The 22410-nt window shown below is 42.2% G+C and overlaps 1 long non-coding RNA gene across 1 annotated transcript in view; it reads right to left on the minus strand.

The window, feature by feature from the left end:
- The window catches only part of LOC142071527 (uncharacterized), a 122914-nt gene extending 120703 nt beyond the window's left edge, over positions 1-2211 (minus strand). The window contains exon 1 of the long non-coding RNA XR_012667602.1: positions 2017-2211. This is a non-coding gene — a long non-coding RNA (uncharacterized LOC142071527). The remainder of the gene's footprint in view (positions 1-2016) is intronic.
- Between the last annotated feature and the right edge of the window lie 20199 nt (positions 2212-22410).

Consider the following 22410-nt stretch of genomic DNA (forward strand, 5'->3'; position numbering starts at 1 on the left):
ATTTCTTTTAAAAATCCACGAGTAAGTTAATTCATAACTTGGGGTGGAGGTGCAGGACTAATGCATAATGTTTGTGGTTGGCAATGCTGCAGTTAACAGACTATCAGCTAGCGGGCCAGCCATTACAGGAGGACACAAGACACTATTAGGGTTAGAGCTGGTTGGGAATTTTCCATCAATGTGTTGTTTTTCAAACAGAACAGGCTGTTTCTGCAAAACCAAAGTTTTCCTGTGGAAAATTTTAGGGTTTCCTCTCCACCATCCAAATTTAACCCCTCCCATCCCCCATCATGCTGAACCAATGTGGTGCATCATAGAAGTTGTAATCTAGCTGCACAGCCTGGCCCACAGAGGAGAATAGGGGCATAAGGCAGCTGAACTATCCTTCCATGAGGCACTGCAGCTGTTCAGGGAGGTAGATTAATGTCAGGCCAAAACTTTTTGACATTTCTGAAAATTTTCAGTTCAGAACTTTATATTCCATGAACAAACCTATTTTGACTTTGTCCAAATTTGGGCCAAAACCAAAACTGGGTAGAGTGGAATTTGCCACAGGATAGAAATTCCAGTTTTCTATTTGCGCCAGTCAGTGTATATCAACAGGCACACTGTATCACAGGCTGTATCTATTATTATTTTCCTCTTTCCCAAACCTAGGCAACTCACCTGTGCAATGTAAGAATAATCTACAGATAATAAATTAGAAATCTATTAAATCTTCCAGAAAAACTAGAAATGTCTGAGATCCAGTAATTGTAATCCCATAACGTTTAGTAATTTGTTCAGGAGTCAGTTTAGCTGGAGAGAAGAAACAGCTCAGTAACAGCACAACTCTCAGCTCAGTGTAACTCTGCTTAGGCTTCTGGAAACATACAGTTTGCATTAGTCATACACAGGGGCTTAAGCTGGGTATTAGCATAGTCACTCCTTTATTAATAAACAGGATAACTATTCTTACAGAACTCTTGTAAATCACTTTAACAACCCTGCAGTCTTGCTGGTGCTTCATACTATATGTCAGGCAGAGCCACGGTGAAGTCCCAACATTTTGCAAGTGAATTGAGACGTTTAAAAGTGGGGTGAACGACAATAAAACAGAGGGTCTAATTCTGCTCTCACACTTCAGTTATTCTCGACTGACACTACTGATAACAATGTAACTACTCTGGATTTACATCAGTGCAACAAAGCAGAATTTGGTTTTTGTGTGCAACAGAATGAACAATAATTCCTTTCAATGTTGGTGGGAATTGTAAACAAGAATCAAGGAAAGAATAACCACAATCTGGGTCAGAGTTCTCAATAACACTGCAAAGACTTCTACTTAGTGTATAACAGGACAGAATTTTGCCCCTGTAAGGGGATACTTAATAACTACTGATACCAGTCAGTTCTGTGTTCTTGGGGAATCAGGGCACAGTATATAGCCTGTCTGACTCATGAAAGACAACCCCCCTCCCACTCCCATCAGTTTCCGCCTGAACCAAAACCAACCAGAGAAAAGGCTTGCAGAGAGCAGTGAAGGGTGTTGGGAGACACACCTAGACCCCTCCTGACAAGGTTGACAAGATTAAGACATCTCCATTAGCATATAGAATGAAGAACAGAGACAACTCCCCTAGTCTCATCTGCATGGAAGATGAGACAGGGAGACATCTTCATTTGCATACAGAATGGAGAACAGAGAACTGCACTGAACTCTGGGACCAGAAAAGCCAGGAAGCACTGCATCATGGGGGAATCTCTGCTCCAGATGTTAATGAACCTACAGCTGCACACACCCAGCTCAGCAGTTATCAGACCAATTGTAGTAATGAATTCTTGATTGATATCCAAAATACTGAAGCAGCCTAGTTGCATTGTGAGCTCCCTGGAAGAAAACACCACCCACAGCCAAGAGTGATCAGCTCCTATTGTCTAGCCTAAAGAAAACCCTTAAGTCATCAGTTTACCAATAACCAAATCTAGTGTTCTCCCTTGAACCATTGTATTTTCTCTATAAAAATTCCTACTCACCCTCCAGTAGTGTTCTGATGCATGGACCCAAATTCTGTATCAGTTCCACTGGGACTCCATCTCCTGATTGATCGTGCTGGGAGCTCTGCCTGTCTCCAGCACTCAGGACCCTGAGCTACCACCATCACCTGGGAACCCCGACCAGTTCAAGCCTCATGGAGTGGGTGAGATTCCTCTCTCTCTCTCTCTGTATTTTCTTTTCTACCTCAGGTATTAACCTTTAATAATGTAACTGTTATGTTGGTTTAGGCTCTCCTTGTGTAGTTATCACTATTATTCAATAAATAACTTTTATGGTTAAGCTGGTTGCTTCTCTCTCTCTCTCTCTCTGAACTTTACTCTTTTGTGTTTTTAGCTTCCCCATTTACTCTGCAGCAACGCTTCTTTTACCTAAGCTAAAGATCCCTGTAGTGCCCAAAATACTGTGGGGTTTGCTCATCAAGTGATTCATAGATATTTAAATCAGAAGGGACCATTATGATCATCATTATGGGTTACTACCAGTACAATTGTGACATAAAAGTGGGGATAGGGATGTTCTAAACCTGTGGCACATAAGGGTTGCAGTTTGAAAGTGCTGCCTGGCCCAGCCTATCGAGCCCGGGGCATGTAAGGGGGACAGCTTGAAAGTGCTGATTGACCCAGTCCGCTCAGACTTGCTCTGTTAGTGTGTGTGTGTGCGCGTGTTCGTCTGGTTCTACAGCTGGAGGAACCCAGCCCTGGGGAACCTAGGTCCTGCAGGATAGCTCCATTGGGAGGGGACTTCCATAAGGGAGAAGCAGAGATCCATAGGAAAACACACATGACACAAGCAGTACATTGATAGAATTACAGAACCCCGCCCCCAGAAGAGTAACCCTAATAAATGAGCATACCCCAAAGTAACGGGCAAATCTGGTAACATTACTGAATGGGGTATTTCTTTCAGTCCTTCAGCTTTATGAATTCCTCTCCAAAGTAGCTGAAAAATCTTAACCTATAACTGTTTAATCATACGGGGCTTAACCCCCTTTGAACTCTTCCTGTATTTATTTAAATCCAAAGGTTCACATTCTCCTGCACTCATCCATTATGTTAATGGCCTATTTTTCAAATAACCCCTTGAAATACAAGAAGAATTGAATTCTTTGGTAAGAGGCTTAGTACTCCCAAATGATGTTATGATGGATAGAACTTTTTGATGGAGTGAACAATATGCTGCAGAGTCATCAAAATTTGCAATTTTCATTCACAGTAAGATCTGATAAAGAACCAAAGCATTAGGAAGGTTGGAGGAAAGAGAGGAAAGAAGAGCACTTATTAAGCCTAACTTGTAAGTAACAGATACAATGCAGCAACTGAGTTATTTTCAAAGACTGACTGAAGTGAATATTCAAGTGGATGTATTCATGCACCACAACCTGGAAGAATAACACACCAGGATTTATTTATCTGCTGAAACTTAAAGGTGTGTTTAAATGGGTTATCTGTAAAGACGATAAAGGGAAGAAAGATATAATTTCCTGTTCTTCAATGTGATTTTTTAATGTTAATTTTAAATAGGAGAGGGTGCCTGGGAGAGTAGTTGGGACCAGAAAATCTGTGTTCTGCTTCAGACTCCGGGACTGACTCAGTGTGTAAGGCTGGGCATGTTACATTACCCTTTTGTGTCTCTGTTCTACATCTCTGCAATGGGGATATTGAAGCCTTCCTACCTCATTGAAACACAGTGAGACTTAATTCACTTATGACTGTAAAGTCCTTTCAGTTCTAAGTATAAATAATTGTTGGCAATTCACATATGAGAGACAAACAAGTGGCTTGTTGCAGAGTGATGAACTTTTTGTTTAAAGGTTCATAAAAGCAGATATTTGAAAAGCTAATCTCTTTCTGAGCCAATTAATGTTGTTGTTACCCCTGTGAAATGCCACTTATGTCAATGAGATCTTAGCTGAGTAAGAACTGTAGGACTGAATGTTTCTGTCTTAAGGAAATAAATGCAGACTATTTTAAAAAAAATGTACATCTGCTCTCAGTCTCTTAGATATACTTTCACTGAATATGTATCAGGACTGTGAACCAATATAATGCTATCACGCTACATGGCTGTTTATGCTTTAAAAAGAAAGTAGAATGTCAGAAATAATCCCAAGGCAATAGGTGACTTTTTAAACCTGCATCTGTACTGAATTCTTTAGTTTCACACCAGAATTGCAAAGGTGAATGGTGTCACATCAGAGACAGAAGGTTTGCAAGGGGTTCATTTTATTATTTACCAAGCTTGTTTGCTGGGAAACAATGTCTTTTGTTGAATAATATTTCAGAGTCTTTAAAAATGTCTTAGTTTGCTATAATTTTTAAGGTTTCAGAGTAGCAGCCGTGTTAGTCTGTATCCGCAAAAAGAAAAGGAGGACTTTTGGCACCTTAGAGACTAACCAATTTATTTGAGCATAAGCTTTTATGAGCTACAGCTCACTTCATCGGATGCATTCAGTGGAAAATACAGTGAGGAGATTTATATACACACAGAACGTGAACAAAAGGGTGTTTATCATGCACACTGTAAGGACAGTGATCACTTAAGATGACCTATTACGAGCAGGAGAGTCGGGGGGGGGGAGGGAAAGAAAACCTTTTGTAGTGATAATCAAGGTGGGCCATTTCCAGCAGTTAACAAGAACGTTTTTTAACTGCCTAAATTTAATGTCACTGTAATCTTATTGTATACAGTGAGGATGCCGTCAGCATTAGCACAACTGAGAAGTTTTTTTTTAAAATCTGATTTTAAATGGTGGGTCACTACTTTAAAACCAAATCAATATTTGCCAAGGTATCTACTTCTATTTTTCCCTGTTTTAAACATGAGGGGAACTGTAGTATCTCAGGGTCAGATCCTCAGCTGATACAGCCCTCATGGTGCTGGTATTTTAAATTGTGGCCACAGCAGCAATTCTTTAGAGAGAGGGAGGGACTAGTGGGTTGAGCGAGATGCTATGAATCAAACTCTTCATGTTTTAATCCCAGCTTTCACACCCTGTGACAAGTCACTTAACACCTCTGTGCTTCGGTTTCCCCTCTGAAAACTGAGATAGTACTTACCTGCCTAAGCCTCAGAGGATTATGAAGATGCATAATGTTTGTACAGTACTTTGGACATAAAGAAGCGCAGTAATGTCTAAGTATTATTATACAGGGAACAATCCTGCACGGGCAGTGACGCAGACCAGGTGATCTATTAGATCATGTCCTTATTTAAGTCTTAAGCCTTTTATCTGAATGATAAAACTACATCAGACATATATGGGTCAGATTCTATTTACACCCAGGCCACTTTATAACACCATAGTGGTATAAAGTGGGTTCAAATGTAATTTGCTCTAACTCTAAGACCCTGTCACAGGGCGTCTCTGTCACTGCCCGATGAACTACCCTGCCTGGCCCATTCTTGTGTCACAAACACATATTGGATTGTTATCTTTCACCAAGGTGTGTATTTATTCTTTTCTTACATAGTAACACTGCATAATGCAGGCTTACAGCAAGGGTAGGCTTCCCTGCAGCCCTCACTCCTCAGCCCAGGCTCTGAGCTGCCCCTTATGTCCTGTTTTTCCACTTATATTGTCCCAATTACCTTGTAGCCCAGTGATTACTACCCAGGTGCTCACAATCTCCCAACAGTACAGTAAGTGTATAATCAGCATCAGTTAAGTCTGCAGTCTTCCCAGTGCTGCAGCAAACCCTGTGACCAGGGTGCTACTCTTAGTACCCTGTCACACACACCCCTTGACATTACCACTGTGTAAACGAGAATATGACTCACGTGCATGATAAAACATGTACTGTTTCAGAGTAAAAGCCGTATTAGTCTGTCTTTGCAAAAAGAAAAGGAGTACTTGTGGCACCTTAGAGACTAACCAATTTATTTGAGCATGAGCTTTCGTGAGCTACAGCTCACTTCATCGGATGCATACCGTGGAAACTGCAGTAGACATTATATACATACCGAAAGCTCATGCTCAAATAAATTGGTTAGTCTCTAAGGTGCCACAAGTACTCCTTTTCTTTTTGCAAAGACATGTACTATGTGCCACATCAAACTTAAACATATAGCAATGCGCCCAATTTGTGTGGCAGGGCCGCACTGAATTATGGCACAAACTGGAAATTATGTAGCAATGATAACAGATTGCAAAACTTTGTGCTTTATTTGAAAGAAGTCTAAAAAAACTTCTTATTTGCATAAGAGCTGAGGGATACTACTTCTATGATGCTTAGGGGCTGCACAACAATGAAAGGCAACTAGCATGCAGAGTTCCTTAGGTGCCCCAGGCATTACCCATCACCTCCTGCCAGCTCCGCAGTGTTCACAAGACAGCAGATCAAATATTTCTGGATTGAGACCTCAGAAGATGCTAGAAGCACAGAGTGGTACAAAACCTTAAGGTTATAGTTCAGTCAGCTAGGAACGTTTCTATCTGTATGTTCTGTCCCTCCCCCTACTATGCCCCCTTTTCTCTCTTCAGACAGCTTACTCTGCACTTTATCCACACTGAGAAATTGAGCAGGGTTAGATGACATAGGGCTTAAAATGCCTGTGATTCATCTACACTAGAGCTCACAACATTGGTCACACGGGTACAGCGCTGTTGGCAACAGCAGGAAATTGTTCACAAGTCTTCAGTGACAGACTGGCCGTGATTAAAAGGAAAATCCCAAAGGATTTTACATTGTGAAGACAGAGCTACACTGGGGTAGTGAGTCTTAATTTGAGCAAGAGCACTGAGAAAGCTGGCATTAGTTTTGCATGGGAGTCCTGAGAGAACCTGTTTAATTGGCTGTAACTTATGATATTTCTGATCTGGGAATGACAGAGCCTCCTTTTACAGGGAATAATCATTACCAAGTGGTTTTTCTGAGAAAGGTGTTTATTACAACTGATTCTGTCACAAATCCTGCACCTTCCAATTGCCTGCTGCTTTTGTATCATTGGCATCATTGGCATTAGCAAAGGGAGACTTTCTGAAGAGCCTCTTTGTGAGCTAAAAATCATACTTCAGTAGTTTACTCAAGGACTTTATTCTATCAGCTCTGCTCCTAATTAACCCTGGAAATCACAGCCACCAAGCAATTTACATATGTAGCTGTCTATCAGCCCTAGCATGGAAGCATTTGTGTAGCCCTTTTATGTACTGTTTACTGAATTCTAACATACAGGAGGTTGACACTCCTAGTTTTCAAGGTTGCCAAGAATGACATATCGTGCATACATGTATTGCGTTGGGAGTCAGTGAGTCATTGTTCATCTCAGACCTGTGCAATAGCCACACAATAGTCAGAGCCCTGTGTTTGCCATGATTCCACAGCTGGGGATTGTTGCCAGAGAATCAGGCTCCCAGCACAGACTCAGCCAAGAAAATCGGTTTCCCTTAATGTTTCTCATACCATACAGCCAAGCAGAGCAGTGAAACTGCAGTTCAGAGCTCTGCTTGCTCTGCCTGGCTTAGGATCAAAATCAGTGACATTCTGTGAAAGAAGAGCTGGTGACAGGTAATCCTTTGTTCCTATTAGAGATGGAAGAAACCATCAAAACACACACCTCATCCCTGCCACACCAAATGAGAGGAAAGGAAAGGGAAGACACGCCATCAGAAGCCACAAGCGGGAGGGAGGAACAAGGGTAAGAGGAGAAGGCTCTTCAGTCAATCACCAGAAGGAGGGAGGAAGGGAGAGACATTCCTTTCCAGCACACCACAGAGGACCTTATCCCTGGATGAAGCTGCCATTCCATACAGAGCAGATAAAAGATGGGGAATAACAATGGAAAGCACCTTCCCAAAAGTTAGGACGACTGGAATATGAGGGAGCCTTGCTCTTTGCACAATAAACAAGTTGAAGGAACCACAAACGCATGGTGGGATCCATCTAACAGTGTTGAATATATACAACATGCAGGGCCTACCTACATATACCTATTGGTGGCTTCTAAAACCTAGAACATAGTAAGCACCACTACAAGGCTTACAAATTACTTAAAGGGATATTACCCTATTCCTATATGCTACAGAGAGGGTCGAGACCAAATCTACTCCCAATATGGAGGGGGACCTGAATCTTGTAGCAACTTGTCCAATTCCTTTTACCAGTTAGGGGCAAAGGTAACTTTCTGTTCCAGCATAAAATGCCTGGACTAACTCTGTAGAGTCAGAGTAGCAGCCGTGTTAGTCTGTGTCTGCAAAAAGAAAAGGAGGACGTGGGGCACCTTAGAGACTAACAAATTTATTTGAGCATAAGCTTTCGTGAGCTACAGCTCACTTCATCGGATGCATTCCTGTCATTATGCGAGCACTGAATTTAGCCTTATGGAGTGGAAATCTATCAACTTCATGAAAGGAGTGCATCCGATGAAGTGAGCTGTAACTCACGAAAGCTTATGCTCAAATAAATTTATTAGTCTCTAAGGTGCCCCAAGTCCTCCTTTTCTTTTTCCTGTAGAGAGGTTTTTAACTGAATGTTAGTAAATAGTCTAATATCGTCTTATTCATTGTAGTACTTCATTCAGAATAAACTTCTGGGTTTCGAATGGTTCTCCATGCATCCCACGTTGCGGAGTTCTTAGTGTATGTGGCTGTGCAGCTAATTAAGGGAGTTTCTCACAGAATAGAGGTTTAATCTGCCACAGGATTTGTGGCATGCTTCCAATAATGAAATTCATTAGACTGACTACACAACAGTTTTCACTGTCAAAGGCAAATTGTAAAAAGTAAACCAACGGCATGAAGAGTTTACAATATTTTCAGTTTTCCTAAATGCTTTTGGAACAGTAAAAGACACTACATTTAAAAAAATATGGGGCCAAATCCAAGGCTTTACTTAAGCAAAATGTCCATTCAGATAGTTTCCTGGAGTAGGAACTTCAGGATTGGGCCTGACAGTTTATCTTTAAGAGAAGAATAGAGTAAAATGCAGATGGATTTGAAGTCTCTCAGTCCATCAGAATTCCAGCTGTGGCGGCACTACCCAATATAATCAGTGCATAAAACAACATCATATCATCTCCCTGCACTTTCGAGCTTTCCCGATATAAACAGCAGTCAAGGATTATGCGGCGTACTCTGTTACTACTTTGCTATTGTTTCCCAATTGGATCCACATAAACATTTCTGGTATATTTTTGGCAATTGCTATCCAGGGCAGATCAGCATCTAACACACATCAATCTTTTTTCTTTATCTTCCCATTGCCCTCATCCGTATTCCAATGGTTGTAATATTTATTTGGCAACCTTTTCAGCAGCTTGCAGGACAGAGAGCAGATATACACAGAGAGCTGTAGCTCACGAAAGCTCATGCTCTAATAAATTGGTTCGTCTCTAAGGTGCCACAAGTCCTCCTCTTCTTTTTGCGGATACAGACTCACACGGCTGCTACTCTGAAACAGAGAGACTGTCAGTGAAAATAAGATATGGGTTTTTACTTATTTTCCTCTGCCTTTAAATAAGAACAAACAAGTGGTGCAACTAGTTCCAGATCCTGTCTCCAATAGTCACCAACACCAGATGTTTCTGAAAGTGTAAAACCCCTGTTCTGCATCCAGTTTTGCACTGATGTTCCAAGGAGGAAATGCATTTCTGACTCCAACAGTGATCATCTTATTCCTTGAACAAGGTTTACTTTTGACTCCACATTTCACGAGTTCTGTTGATCAGATATAAATACCAAACAACTCTTGACTAACAGGACACATGACTTTCTTCAGAATAAATATTCACTCCTCTTCTTGCCCTATGGTACCTTTGCTCGTGTCAATTACCATTTTTTAAAATGAGACACCTACCATGTGCATCCCAGAGCTTATAGTAGCTTTGATGAACAACATATACTCCAGATGCCAAATTAACTGTGCATAAAAGCTTCCCCTGTTCACTAATATATGGCTATTTGCTGCTTAATAATACAGAGGCCTATTATTGTATGGGAATTATTTTTAAGCTGTTAAGTGTACCAATTGCATGTATAAGAATCAAACAGGGCTGATAGCCTGGTGGACTGGAATAAAGAAATTCTCTATCTGTACCTTACACTCAAGTGTTCTGAAGAAGGTGCTCAAGCTATTAACATTATTTCAATTTCTCTGCCTTGCAAAAATAGGACCCAGCAAGATTCTCACTAACTATTTGAAATATAGCAGGAAAAGACTAATCCTATTTACTTACTATGGAATGACTAAGAACTAATACGTTTTATCTTCCTCAAGATGCATTAGTCTGAAGATTTTCAGCACTGAATAAAGATACTTCTTTTGTGTACATTTGTGCGTGATTCAGAATACATAAACCTGAACCTATCAGAGCCGTTCATGTGCAAAACAGGTTAACAGACTTTTCAGGATCAAAATGCAATTCCCCACTTACACAAAGTCCAAGAACCCTGTTTAGTAAGAGCAGAGCTGCAGTCATCTTGCTGTTGAAAGGTATTTTTATTCTTACTTTTTATCAGTCACTTAGGTTTCAAGAGTCCATGTCCCTTTGGACCATCAGTCTTGCTGATGGTCAGCACTGTAGAATGGTAAACTAATTAACTTACATTGGCATATATCAACCCAGTAATTAGCTTCCTTATAGACAATAACTCATTTTCTATATGTTAGACACTGATGCATAATTTGATATACAACTAACTCAGCATGGAATGCAATTTATTTATTTTGTGTCTCAATTTTTTTGCTGGTGGTGGTGCCTCTGTCAGACACTTTTGCTAATCTAGTAACCCTTAGTTTCTTAGTCCTGGCTCTTTCATTGCATGGTACCATGTAATGCTATTCATAGCCAGTCCTGTATAAGTAATTTCCATAAAAGTGCTCATGATGATAAAATGATTTGTGACAGGGGGGTTAATCAGAGTCATTCTCTTAATAACAGTGATGTTCTAACAGTTTCCCCTTTTTAGGTATACCGTATATCTGAAAGGCACCTTACTATTAAATGCAAGCATGCTGCTGCTAGAGTTCTGCTCTTACAAAAGATGGCCACTCTCCCCCCATTCTCTCTCTCATTGTTCTTGGGAAGGGAAAATTCTCCTGCACTACTTGGATTAATTTTCCATTCCTCCCACTTAGGCTCATAGACTTTAAGGCCAGGAGAGACCATTATGATAATCTAATCTGACTTTCTGCACATTGCAGGCCACAAAACCTTACCCACCCACTCCTGTAATATACCCATAACTTCTGGCTGAGTTACTGATGTCCTCAAATCATGATTTAAAAACTTTCACTAATCCCTTTGGAAAGGCTTGCCTTCAACCTCCATATGATGTCAATAGGGAATCCACAGAGCAAGTAGAGTCTTCCAATCCCAGCTGAGGAAGGACTACACTAGGACAACTAGACTCTGCTTTTTGGGGGGAAACAATTTGACTAAGGAGCACAAAGAGAAGAGTGTGTAGGAGGGAAAAGGAGAAAAAAGAAGAGGATGAAAGTATTTCTTGTTTAATTTTTGTTGTAAGTCAGTCAGGTCTATGACCCAAGATGGCAATGGAAATCCAGGTCCATGGAGTGAAGAGAACTCACCCTGTTAAGAGGGCACATAAGATCATTGTTAGCCCTGTTGAATCAGATAGTTCATAGATATCTTCCATTTTGCAGTTCTCTGCCTCAGAGGTGACTCAAGGTGTAAGGATTCTTCATTGCTTCTGGCAATTTGAATGCTTGCCAAAGCTGAATGCATCCACGACTTCAGGTTGAATGCTCAGAGCCAGCCTTATGGGCACTCAAAGCCATCACTGAGCAACAAGCTGACCAGCCATTATAGCTTTAAATGCTCCTCTCTGACTCTCCAAAGGTCACTATAACCAAACCTCCTTGTTCTGTGCACTTGCAACTTTAAGGTCAGCCTGTCTCTGCAGCCTGGTCCATCACTGTAAACAGCTAATCACTTCTGCCAATAAGTGAGTACTAGTCTTCAGTCCACAAGGTGTTACTTTAACTGATCCCGCAATGAGACAATAACTAAAGCCGTATGAATAACTGATTTTTTTTCCAGTTTGCAGGCTGTTTCAAAACAACAGGAAAAAATTGTTTCAGGTCCAACCTGAAATAAAAAATTCTTAATTTGTTTGGTGAACCAAAACGTCAGGGAAAAGAAACTGTTCCAGGTTGAACAAGCACAGTGAAATGTCTCATTTAGATTGAGGAGGTTAAAAAAATGTTAAATAAAACTTAAGAAAATTTTGAAACGAGAATTCACTTTAAATCAAATCATTTCATTTTGACACTTGAAATATTGTGCTTTTTTGTTTCTAAATGAACAATTTGGCAAAATGACAAATTCACAAGATTGCTGAATCAGCATTTTGTGCTTAAAAAAAGTTTTGGCCAAAAAAATTTCACCAAGCTCTAGACATAACATAGCAGACATTCAGTTTAAACTAAATTATTCTATTTAGGATCTTATAGGCTCTGATTCAGCCACAAGACTACTATTTTACTTAAGAGTTAAACACATTTTTAAATGGTTACTGGATCGAAAACATAGTACACCTGTCATCGCATCTTTTGAATGCCTATCTAAGCAGAGTCTGAAGGAGCTCTCCACAACATCTAGTAATGAACTGGGGGAAAATACCTCAGGATCAGACCATATTTGCATAGACATGCCTACTAAGCCTAGGTCATCTGCAGAAAGCCCTGCTTTACCAAAGTCCTCAATTTTAGCTGCTATGGGTTAAAATTCACTTTAGTGTTTAATGCAGGGGTAATTAAATGTTGTTGCCCTGACTGTATGAGTAAAGGGCAGCAGAAGTGTACCTAACAAGCCCTAACTGAAGGGTCACCCTAACTGAAATCTAACTCACTAAACAGTTGCGGGGGGGGGGGGGGGGACAGTGATTCTAAATCCAAGTAAAAGTCATCAGGAAGAGGGACAATTTTCCAGATGAAAAAGCAGTTCTGTACTGCAAGACTTCTGGAGCTGGGTGAGTCTTAGATATAGATTTACAGACTCTTATTTTGTTTGTGAATTTGATATTTATAAATACACAAAACACCACCATCACATAGTTTACATTGTAGCAAAGGAGACCCCTTTCTTCTGAATTCTAAGAAACTGTATTTCATGGAGTGCTTATTCTACATTCTGGCTGTAGCATACAATACATGGTGTGTATTTTTAGCTGTTCTGTTCCTACTTAAATTTCAGGAACACATATTGCTCTGTATTTTAGCAGGAGCTATTTTGCATAGTGCACAGTGGGTAGTGTAATACATTAAATCTACATTCCTGCTGCAAAAGAAGAATGGGTTATAACAGAAATAGGTTTATAATAGGAACCTGCTTCATCATTCCAATTTAGTTGATTGAATAATAGAGGGGAAGGCATGGTTTGATTCTGCAAGGCCTGGCTGATGGAGTATCAAATATCAAATTCACAAACAAAACAAGAGTCTGGAAATCTATATCTAAGGCTCACCCAGCTCCAGAAGTCTTGCAGCACAGAACTGCTTTTTCATCTGGAAAATTGTCCTCTTTTCCTCCTACCTTATTTACATTTGTGCTAAGGTCTGAGGGACAGTAGAGTGTCCTGCTGAAATGACCACACTGAGCTGCCTTTTCATGTATCTTTTGAATACCAGACATGATATCCTCCCCCTCACTCTGTTCCCTGTATGCTGAGTAAAATGGTTGGAGCAGCATAAAGGGGCTCTATAAGCCCCATATCTGCTTGAGTGGATTCTGCTGGTGAAAGCATTGCAGAAGATGGCTGTATGGCTGCCTTCTGACCATCCCCGTCAAGCCCTGGTGCAGGAGGAGGGGAATGTTAGGAGTGGGTTTGCAGCACTGAAGAGATTCCAGGCAGTGCTGTGGCCCATAAGTTCCAGCTTGGGGAGACCTACCCGCTCTAGCACTGATTGAGCTAGCATGCTAAAAATAGAAGGGTAGCTGCAGTGGCTCAAGTGGTGGCAGGGGCTGACTGCCCCAAGTACAAACCCACCTGAGACCTTAGGTATGTACTTGGGGCAGCTAGTCCCTTCTGTCACTCGCTCTGCCATGGCTACACTTCTATTTTTAGCATGATACCTCAATCAGAGATAGCGAGGGTCTGTCATCTCAAGCTGGAATTTATACTCCAGCTCTAGCATAGACATACCCTAAATTATGCTAAGAGCCTCTCTAGCTGCCAGAGCCCAGGATTAGGAGAATGTAAAGATGGCTTAAAGCCAACTTAACTCCTCCCCTCTCACATGTGAGTCCTGTGCTGCACTGCTTAGATGTGCTGCACAGAATCTCATCCTATATATTAATTATGGGATATGTAGAGCTGGATCAGAGAAATTCCGACTAAATAGTCTTTGGTCAGAAATTGCTGAGCTGTGGAAAACTCACCTATCTGGTTCCTTGGCAGCCAGCCTGGCAAACTTGGAGCTGATAACTCCAGGGTTTCCAGTGTCTGTGGCTTTGGAGCAGCGAGCCATGCACACTACCCCAGGGCAAGAGACCCTGGGTCTTCCTGGGTCTAGGGTCCTGGAGCAGCCCACCAGGCAAGGTCAGGGCTTCTTCTAATAACTGGGACTACAAATTTACCTCACTTTTTACTGTTGCACTTACAATTATGTAAAAGCTCATAAAATGTCACAATGACTTGTCATAACACACATTGATGGGAAAAGGTTCGCAAAGGAGACAGAGTGAATTAGTCTAAACAAAAGAGCCTACTACTATGGTTCAAGGACTTTGTTGAAATCATGCTTAGTAAAAACAGAAGATGTAGAATCGAAAATTAATGAACCAAAAGTGGTGTCATATATTAGGCCTAATTAGTGGATAAAATCACGAAGGGATGGGCTATTCCACCAATTGCTCCTTTCTGGGTTCTTAAAAAAAAAGAGAAAGAGACTTTGGGGGGAAATAGGGAAGTAAGGAGGTAGGCTACTGGAATGAACTTCACCATCATGGCTGCCACTCCCACTGTCTCCTGGGACCCTAGACCTTCTTCATCCTAATCCCAAGGGATGTCCTGACCAGCTCAAGCCAAAGACAGAGAGGGATCCAGATGACATCATCACCCCTACCAGCTACAACTGAATCCTAAACACCACCTCGGATGAAACAACAAACTTCTTTTCTTTTCCCAAAAGAACAGTTTTTACCATTTTTGATACCACCTAAAAGTGTCAAACAAAGGGGGGGGGGTTCCTTCTAAAACTCTCTCCAGCTAAAGGGAAAAGAAACAAAAATGTTGTTAAAATGACAGCCTTATTTAATACTTTATATTTAAGTGCTTTAACTGTTTTTCCTTTTCTTTATCTTTAAAAAAGGTTAAAAGGAATTGTAATGGTGGGTTTGCCATGCTACTAAGCAAGATGAGGTCTCTGTTTACCAAACCCCAAAACATTTTTCACACTGTTTAATGTTGGACAGCGACAGGATTATAACAACACCCTTGGTCCATATATTCCATCAAAAGTAATACAACAGGCTCCTTCCCTTTCACAGAGAATTTCTGAATTGTTATGTTCTTTACCAAATTGGAACAAAACCAAATTTCAAAATCCTGTGTAAAATGGAATTACTTTTCTCCTCCCCACTTTAGTTATATAGTTGAATCTATAATTTACCTGATTTTACATGAGTATATATGATTTTTTTATTCTATACATTAGAGTTGGTGTTTAGCTGCAAATATGCTATATCATGTCTAATTTATCATTTATTCATATTGTTGGTGTTTGGGAGGAAGGGATCAGGAATCAACAAATTCAAATATTTGAAATATGATTAGGTTCCCATATAAGCAGAATCTTAACTAAGGGAATTGTCACTCCCCCTACTTAACTTTTTACCAGTAAACTGAAAAACAAAGAGGGAAAAAAATTAATGTAAGATTACAACAATCTTTATGTCCCTGAAAGACAGAAGCCATTTCAGAACTGTTCCATGATGTCATTTGAATCATAAAGCATGTATTATGGGTCAGATAACCACCACATATGCCAATATACATATTCAGCAGCTGAATTAAATCCATGAGTTAAATATCCTTAGGACATTTTTGATGAAATATGTGTGTGCAGTGATATCCCCAGAAAGATCACAGCACCAGTTCTGAGCTTGTTTGTTATCATGTAAGGGCGTCATGGGATACAACATCATGTAGACCACATACTGAGAACAAGGTTCTTGAGACAAAAGCACAAAGTAAAGAAAAAGGGAGGCTGTAGACAAGGTTTGCATGAAACTGGAGTGATATTTGGCTCTTTCTTAAAATAATAATCCCTTTGGAAGCCAGAGATCCCATCTCAGATGTTTAGGAAAGTCTCTAGCTGATTCTGAGAGAAACTGTCTGTAGAATAATGCATTCAGTGCTGGGCAACTCAGGACCAGAAAGATGTGGACTAATTGAAGGGAATTCATAGAAAGGCAACACAAATGATTAAGGGTTGAAGGAACTGACCTATATGAAAAGATTAAAAGCACTAAATAAATGTTCTTTGGCCAGGGGTGGGGAGAAGGAATGGAGGGGGAGTCATAATCACTGTTCACAAGTATTTTAAGTGGGTAAATACCAAAAAGGGGGAAAATGTTACAAGCAGGGCTGAATTAAGGCCATCTGGGGCTCCACATAAGAATGGCCATATTGGGTCAAATCAATGGTCCATCTAACCCAGTATCTTGTCTTCTGACAGTGGCCAGTGCCAGGTGCTTCAGAGGGAATGAACAGAACAGGCAATCGTCGAGTGATCCATCCCCTGTAACCCATTCCCAGCTTCTGGCAATCAGAGGAAGGAGACACTCAGAGCATGGTGCCCTTAGACACACCATAGCTTGGGGCAGGGAAGGAGGCAGTCAATCAGAAGGGGAGGTCTTCACTCCAGAATACCTTTCCCCCCTGTCTGAACTGGAAGAGACAGGTGGACAGGTGGATGCCTTCTTGTTCTATCCCCCTACCATGGAGCATGCTTTGGGGAGCCAGCATATTTAGAGAGATGAAGAAATTAAGCCTCCTTCATTTTCCTCTCCCTTCCCCTGATGGCTGAGCACACACAACTGTTAAGTGTCTCAGAAAAGAGAGCAAGGATCAACTTTGTAGGGCTAATGGCTTTTCCAGTTTTCCAATTTTCACCGAAGTCAATAGGATTCTGCCTATTAAGGCCTAGAGCATTCCCTGAAATGTTTGTATTGATCAGCTGCAGTTTGCAAAAGTTATCATGTCATATCCAGACACGTAGGCAGACAAATATCATCACATTGAGCCTAAGGCCTACCTTTGCTCAGCCAACAACAATAGGTCTTATCCATTTTTCACTTTGCGGTCAAATTTAGATGTGCAGCTCCCATTGACTCTGAGAAGTTGAACAAGTGCACACACACACACACACACACACACACACACACACGAACACACACAGGTGAGGGCAGAATTCTAATCTTGTCTCATTTGCACTAATGGGGAGAGACCCACATTTTTCTCTCTCTCATCCCCTCACCCACCGTGACTCCATAATCACAGTCACTTAAAGTAGCGCAGATTCAAACTGATTTTTCTCTCTGCAGCTAGCCCAGCCAAGAGTCACTGTGACATCCTGACACCCCAATATTCAGCACTGTCATGTAATTAGGATATGCCTTATACAAAGTATGCCTTGTGCGGTATCATTCTAAAAGTCTTGATCTGCTAGACAGTAATATCTCATTGCATTGTATGTGCTGTCATCATATGTGAAGTTATGAAGTTTGGCTATGTGTGTGTTGCTGGAACATGTTGTGAGGTTGAAAACACTCACAAGCAACCTTTCCGGTACGACAGTAAAAAGGCCAAACAATGATAATGGCTTATTGAGGAAATGCACACAAACACAAGGATTACCCCAGGAACTGTGTACAATACACACAGGGTCCAGCGTGATCTAAACAAATTGGAGGATTGGGCCAAAAGAAATCTGATGAGGTTCAAAAAGGACAAGTGCAAAGTCCTGCACTTAGGAAGGAAGAATCCCATGCACCGCTACAGGCTGGGGACTGACTGGCTAGGCAGCAGTTCTGCAGAAAAGGACCTGGGGATTACAGTGTACGAGAAGCTGGATATGAGTCAGCAGTGTGCCCTTGTTGCCAAAGAGGCCAACAGCATATGGGGCTGTATTAGTAGGAGCATTGCCAGCAGATCAAGGGAAGTGATTATTTCCCTCTACTTGGCACTGGTGAGGCCACACCTGGAGTATTGCGTCCTGTTTTGGTCCCCCCACTACAGAAGGGATGTGTACAAATTGGAGACAGTCCAGAGGAGGGCAACTAAAATGATTAGGGGGCTGGGTCACATGACGTATGAGGAGAGGCTGAGGGAACTGGGGTTATTTAGTCTGCAGAAGAGAAGAGTGAGGGGGGATTTGATAGTAGCCTTCAACTACCTGAAAGGGGGTTCCAAAGCGGATGGGGCTCGGCTGTTCTCAGTGGTGGCAGATGACAGAACAAGGAGCAATGGTCTCAAGTTGCAGTGGGGAAGGTCTAGGTTGGCTATTAGGAAACACTATTTCACTAGGAGGGTGGTGAAGCACTGGAATGGGTTAACTAGGTAGGTGGTGAAATCTCTACCCTCAGAGGTTTTAAGGCCTGGCCTGACAAAGCCCTGGCTGGGATGATTTAGTGGGTGTTGATCCTGCTTTGGGCAGGGGATTGGACTAGATGACCTCCTGAGGTCTCTTCCAACCCTAATATTCTATGATTCTATGCATATAAACCTCTCAGAGATAGCACTACCCAATGGGAACTGTTTGACCCATGTCACAGCAAAAGAGCTTTCCAGCAAATGGGGAGAAAATATAAAAGGGGGAAAATGACATCATGGAGGCACCTCACTCTCCCTGCAACAACACACCTGGAAACACCTGAGGGGCAAGGACAGAACTGTGGGAAGTGATGGTTCCAGGCTAGAAGGATCTTTAGCCTATGTATGAAAACCTGGGAAACCTAAGGCAACTTGTGCCTTAAGAATCTGCCAGCCTGTTTATCACTCAAGGTGAGAATTTGCTAATTTATATCCTACCTATCTTGTGTGTTAAGATCAGTTTGCTGGTTTTCTTTATTTACTAAGGTAATCTGCTTTGATTTGTTTGCTATCATTTATAATCACTTAAAATCTGTCTTTTCTGGTTAATAAATTTGTTTTGTTTTGGAACTCATACTTGGGGCAGAAAGCTGTTGCATATTTCTCTCCACATTGAGGGAGAGGGTGAATTTTATGAGCTTACGCTGTATAGTTCTCTATACAGTGCAAGACAATATAATTTTGGGTTTACACTCCAGAGGGTGTGTGCACCAAAGTGCTGGGCAATTCCCTCAGCTGAGTCCTTCCACACAGAGCTGATTGCAGACTCTGTGTGATTTTACAGTTGGGTGTGTCCCTACCTGTGTGCTTGCTTGAAGGGGGCTTGAGAGCAGCACAGGGTGGAGGGGGACCCAGATTGATGGGACAGGTGGGCTCAGTGGGACCCCAGCTCACCAGATGGCACCCTGGAAGGGGGAGACCAACCCATCATAATCACCGCTTACAAACACCTCCCTTCAGTTACTGAGAACCACTGCCCTCTGTCTCCCTCCTTGGCTTACATGGGCTGGCCCTGTCTGAAGGGGTTGAGGAAGTGCTAGGGACTGCAGTATAATGTATTCAGAGTTAAAATACATTGGTGCGGCAGCATGGGGAATCTTGTACGTCCTCTGTGCTTACTGCTCGGGGATCAGAGGATTTCTGTCTCCACAACTGTTAATCAGGACCTATTTTCACACAACTTTTTTTTTAAACTTACATTTTACCCTTTGCTGCTACAGAGCCAGCAGAGGGACTGCAGGTTAATTGACACTCTATTCCCAGAGTTGCACACTTCTGCCATCATTCCACTGTGAACCAGCATCATCAGAGAAACAAACAGAAAACAATTTCAGTCATAAAGCATGTATTATGTACAACAAGAGGAAAAAATTGGCAGGGAAAGAAAACATATTTCCAACTACAATAAGTTGTAATAAAAGACCAATACAATAAAAGACCAATACAAACAAGAGAGATTTAAACAGCATTTGACAGTGTTCTTTGAGATTTTGCTGCTTTGCATTACATTGTACTATGGAATGTGAATGAACACATTTTAAAATATTGTTTATTAATTCCTGCTGAACATTTCTCAGCTCTTTCACCACTATCATGAGTAATTACTGCAGCGAGCAGTTTCAGCATATCTTGTTTCCAATGCCAATAGTCACAACTTGCAGAATCACTATTTTACTGACTCTTTTAACTGAGTATTTCAAAAGTTTGCAGTGTAGTTGTAGCCATGTCGGCCCCAGGCTATTAGAGAGACAAGGTTGTACAGAAGTTGGTTCAATAAAAGATATTACCTCGCCCACCTTGTCTCTCTAGTTCCAGAGTTTGACATTTAGGATTTTTTTTAAAAAAAAAAAAGTTCCACTTCCCTGACTTGCAAATATTTGTTTTTTAACTCCACAGGCCTAGTGTATCTCAGATGAGATCTGAGGTAATGCATGCACCATGAAATAATACTTAGAAGCTGAAACATTGCTGGAGCACTATTCATGACATTGCTTAAAATTTGTTTCTTTTAAAGATGGGCCCACACTTTGAAATTTGGATCTGAATTGGAACTTTGAACACTCCAAGCTGTGCAGAAGATCAGATCGGAGGTTTTTGTTTAGTCCCATACAAAGATGGGACGATTTGCAAAATATGGTACAAATTTAACCCAGTTCCAACCCTAAAGCTATGGGGTGCTCCACATCATTCAGTACCTGCACTTTAATTCAGGCTAGTCTCTGGTTTCTTTTGATTTTGCTTATGTGACCTGAGGCAAGCAGGTTTTTGTCTTTAATAGGAGGATGTTTTCAGGAAAAATAATAATTTAAAGCAGTGGTCACCAACCCATCGATCACGATTGACTGGTCGATCCTGGGGATTCTCCCAGTCAATTGTGATCTCTGGCCGCGGTGGCGCAATGGGGCTGTCTGCCGTGGCCCCGTGCTGCTCCCGAAGCAGCCAGTGTGCCCCCACAGCCCCACGGGGTGGGGAAGGACAGGGATCTTGGCGCACTGCTCCTGCCTGCAAGCACTGCCCCTGCAGCTCCCATTGGCCTGCAATGGGGAGCTGTGGCCAATGGGAGATGCAGGGTGCCCTGCAGAGAGGCACAGCAAGCGATGCCATGTGCCCCCCGCCCCCCCCCCCCCGGTATGCGTTGGCCCCTTCCGGGAGAGATGTGGCCACGTGGGGCACTACTGCCTGGCAGTAGGCGGGGCAAGGCACGGGGGGGGGTGTGGCCCAGCTCGTGATGGGGAGGAGGTGCTGATGTGCATGAGTGGGGCCAGGGCAGGCAGGGAGCCTGCCTTAGTCCCACTGTGCCACTGACCAGGAGCCACCGGAGGTAAGTGCCCCCTGGCGGGAGCCCACATCCCAACCTCCAGCCCTGAGCCCCCTCCCAGAGCCACCACCCCATACCTCCTCCTGCACCCCAACCCCCTGCCCCAGCCCTGAGGCCTCTCCCAGAGCCAGCCTCCTGTACCCCAACACTCTGCCCAAGCCCGGAGCCCCCTCCTGCACCCAAACTCCCTCCCAAAGCTTGCACTCCTCACCCCCTCCTGAAGTCCAAACCCCTGGCCCAAGCTGAGCCCAGAGTCCCCTCCCAAACTGCAAACCCTTTGGCCCCAGCCCATAGCCCACACCCACTCCCAAATTCCAACACCCTGCCCCAGACTGGGGAAAGTGAGTGAGGGTGGGGGAGAGTGAGCGATGGAGCGAGGAGGGGATAGAATGAATGGGGCGGGGTCTCAGGAAAGGGGTGGGGCCTCAGGGAAGGGGCAAGATAGATCCTGGGTTGCCTTTAAATTCAAAAAGTGTTCTTGGGCATAAAAAGATTGGAGACCGCTGATTTAAAGCTAGCACTATGAAGTACAACCTCAAGGTCCAGCCCTGCTTGCTATCTCATGTGTGGGATCAAGCTAGATATATTAATTGTACCTCTCTGGCTGCTGTAATTAGCTAAATCCATTTCTGAACAACAGCTGATATACAGCAAGTGTCTGTTACTGAATCACTTTTCTTTGTCATGGTCATTAATAATTTGCCTAAAAAGGAAACACGTCCCTTAAAGACTCTTGTTACTTTTCCCAGACTTTGCAGTAAGGGTGGCACTGATATATTCCACCAATCTCAGTAGGTAAATTGCCTGCCAGCACATTCTGAATTGGGAACTACAGGTCCTTGCAGCTGCTTTCTGCTCTCAGCTTCATCTCTGCTAATCCTTTTTTTAAAAAGTAAAAACAACGTGACTTTAAAAGCTGATAAAAATTAAGAAACAAATGGTTCTGCTTTCTTGGGGGAATCAGAGGAAGGAAAATCAGGTCACTGATAATCATTTGTTCTT

Source organism: Caretta caretta, chromosome 3 (assembly GCF_965140235.1).
Source record: "Caretta caretta isolate rCarCar2 chromosome 3, rCarCar1.hap1, whole genome shotgun sequence".
Taxonomy (NCBI): domain Eukaryota; kingdom Metazoa; phylum Chordata; order Testudines; family Cheloniidae; genus Caretta; species Caretta caretta.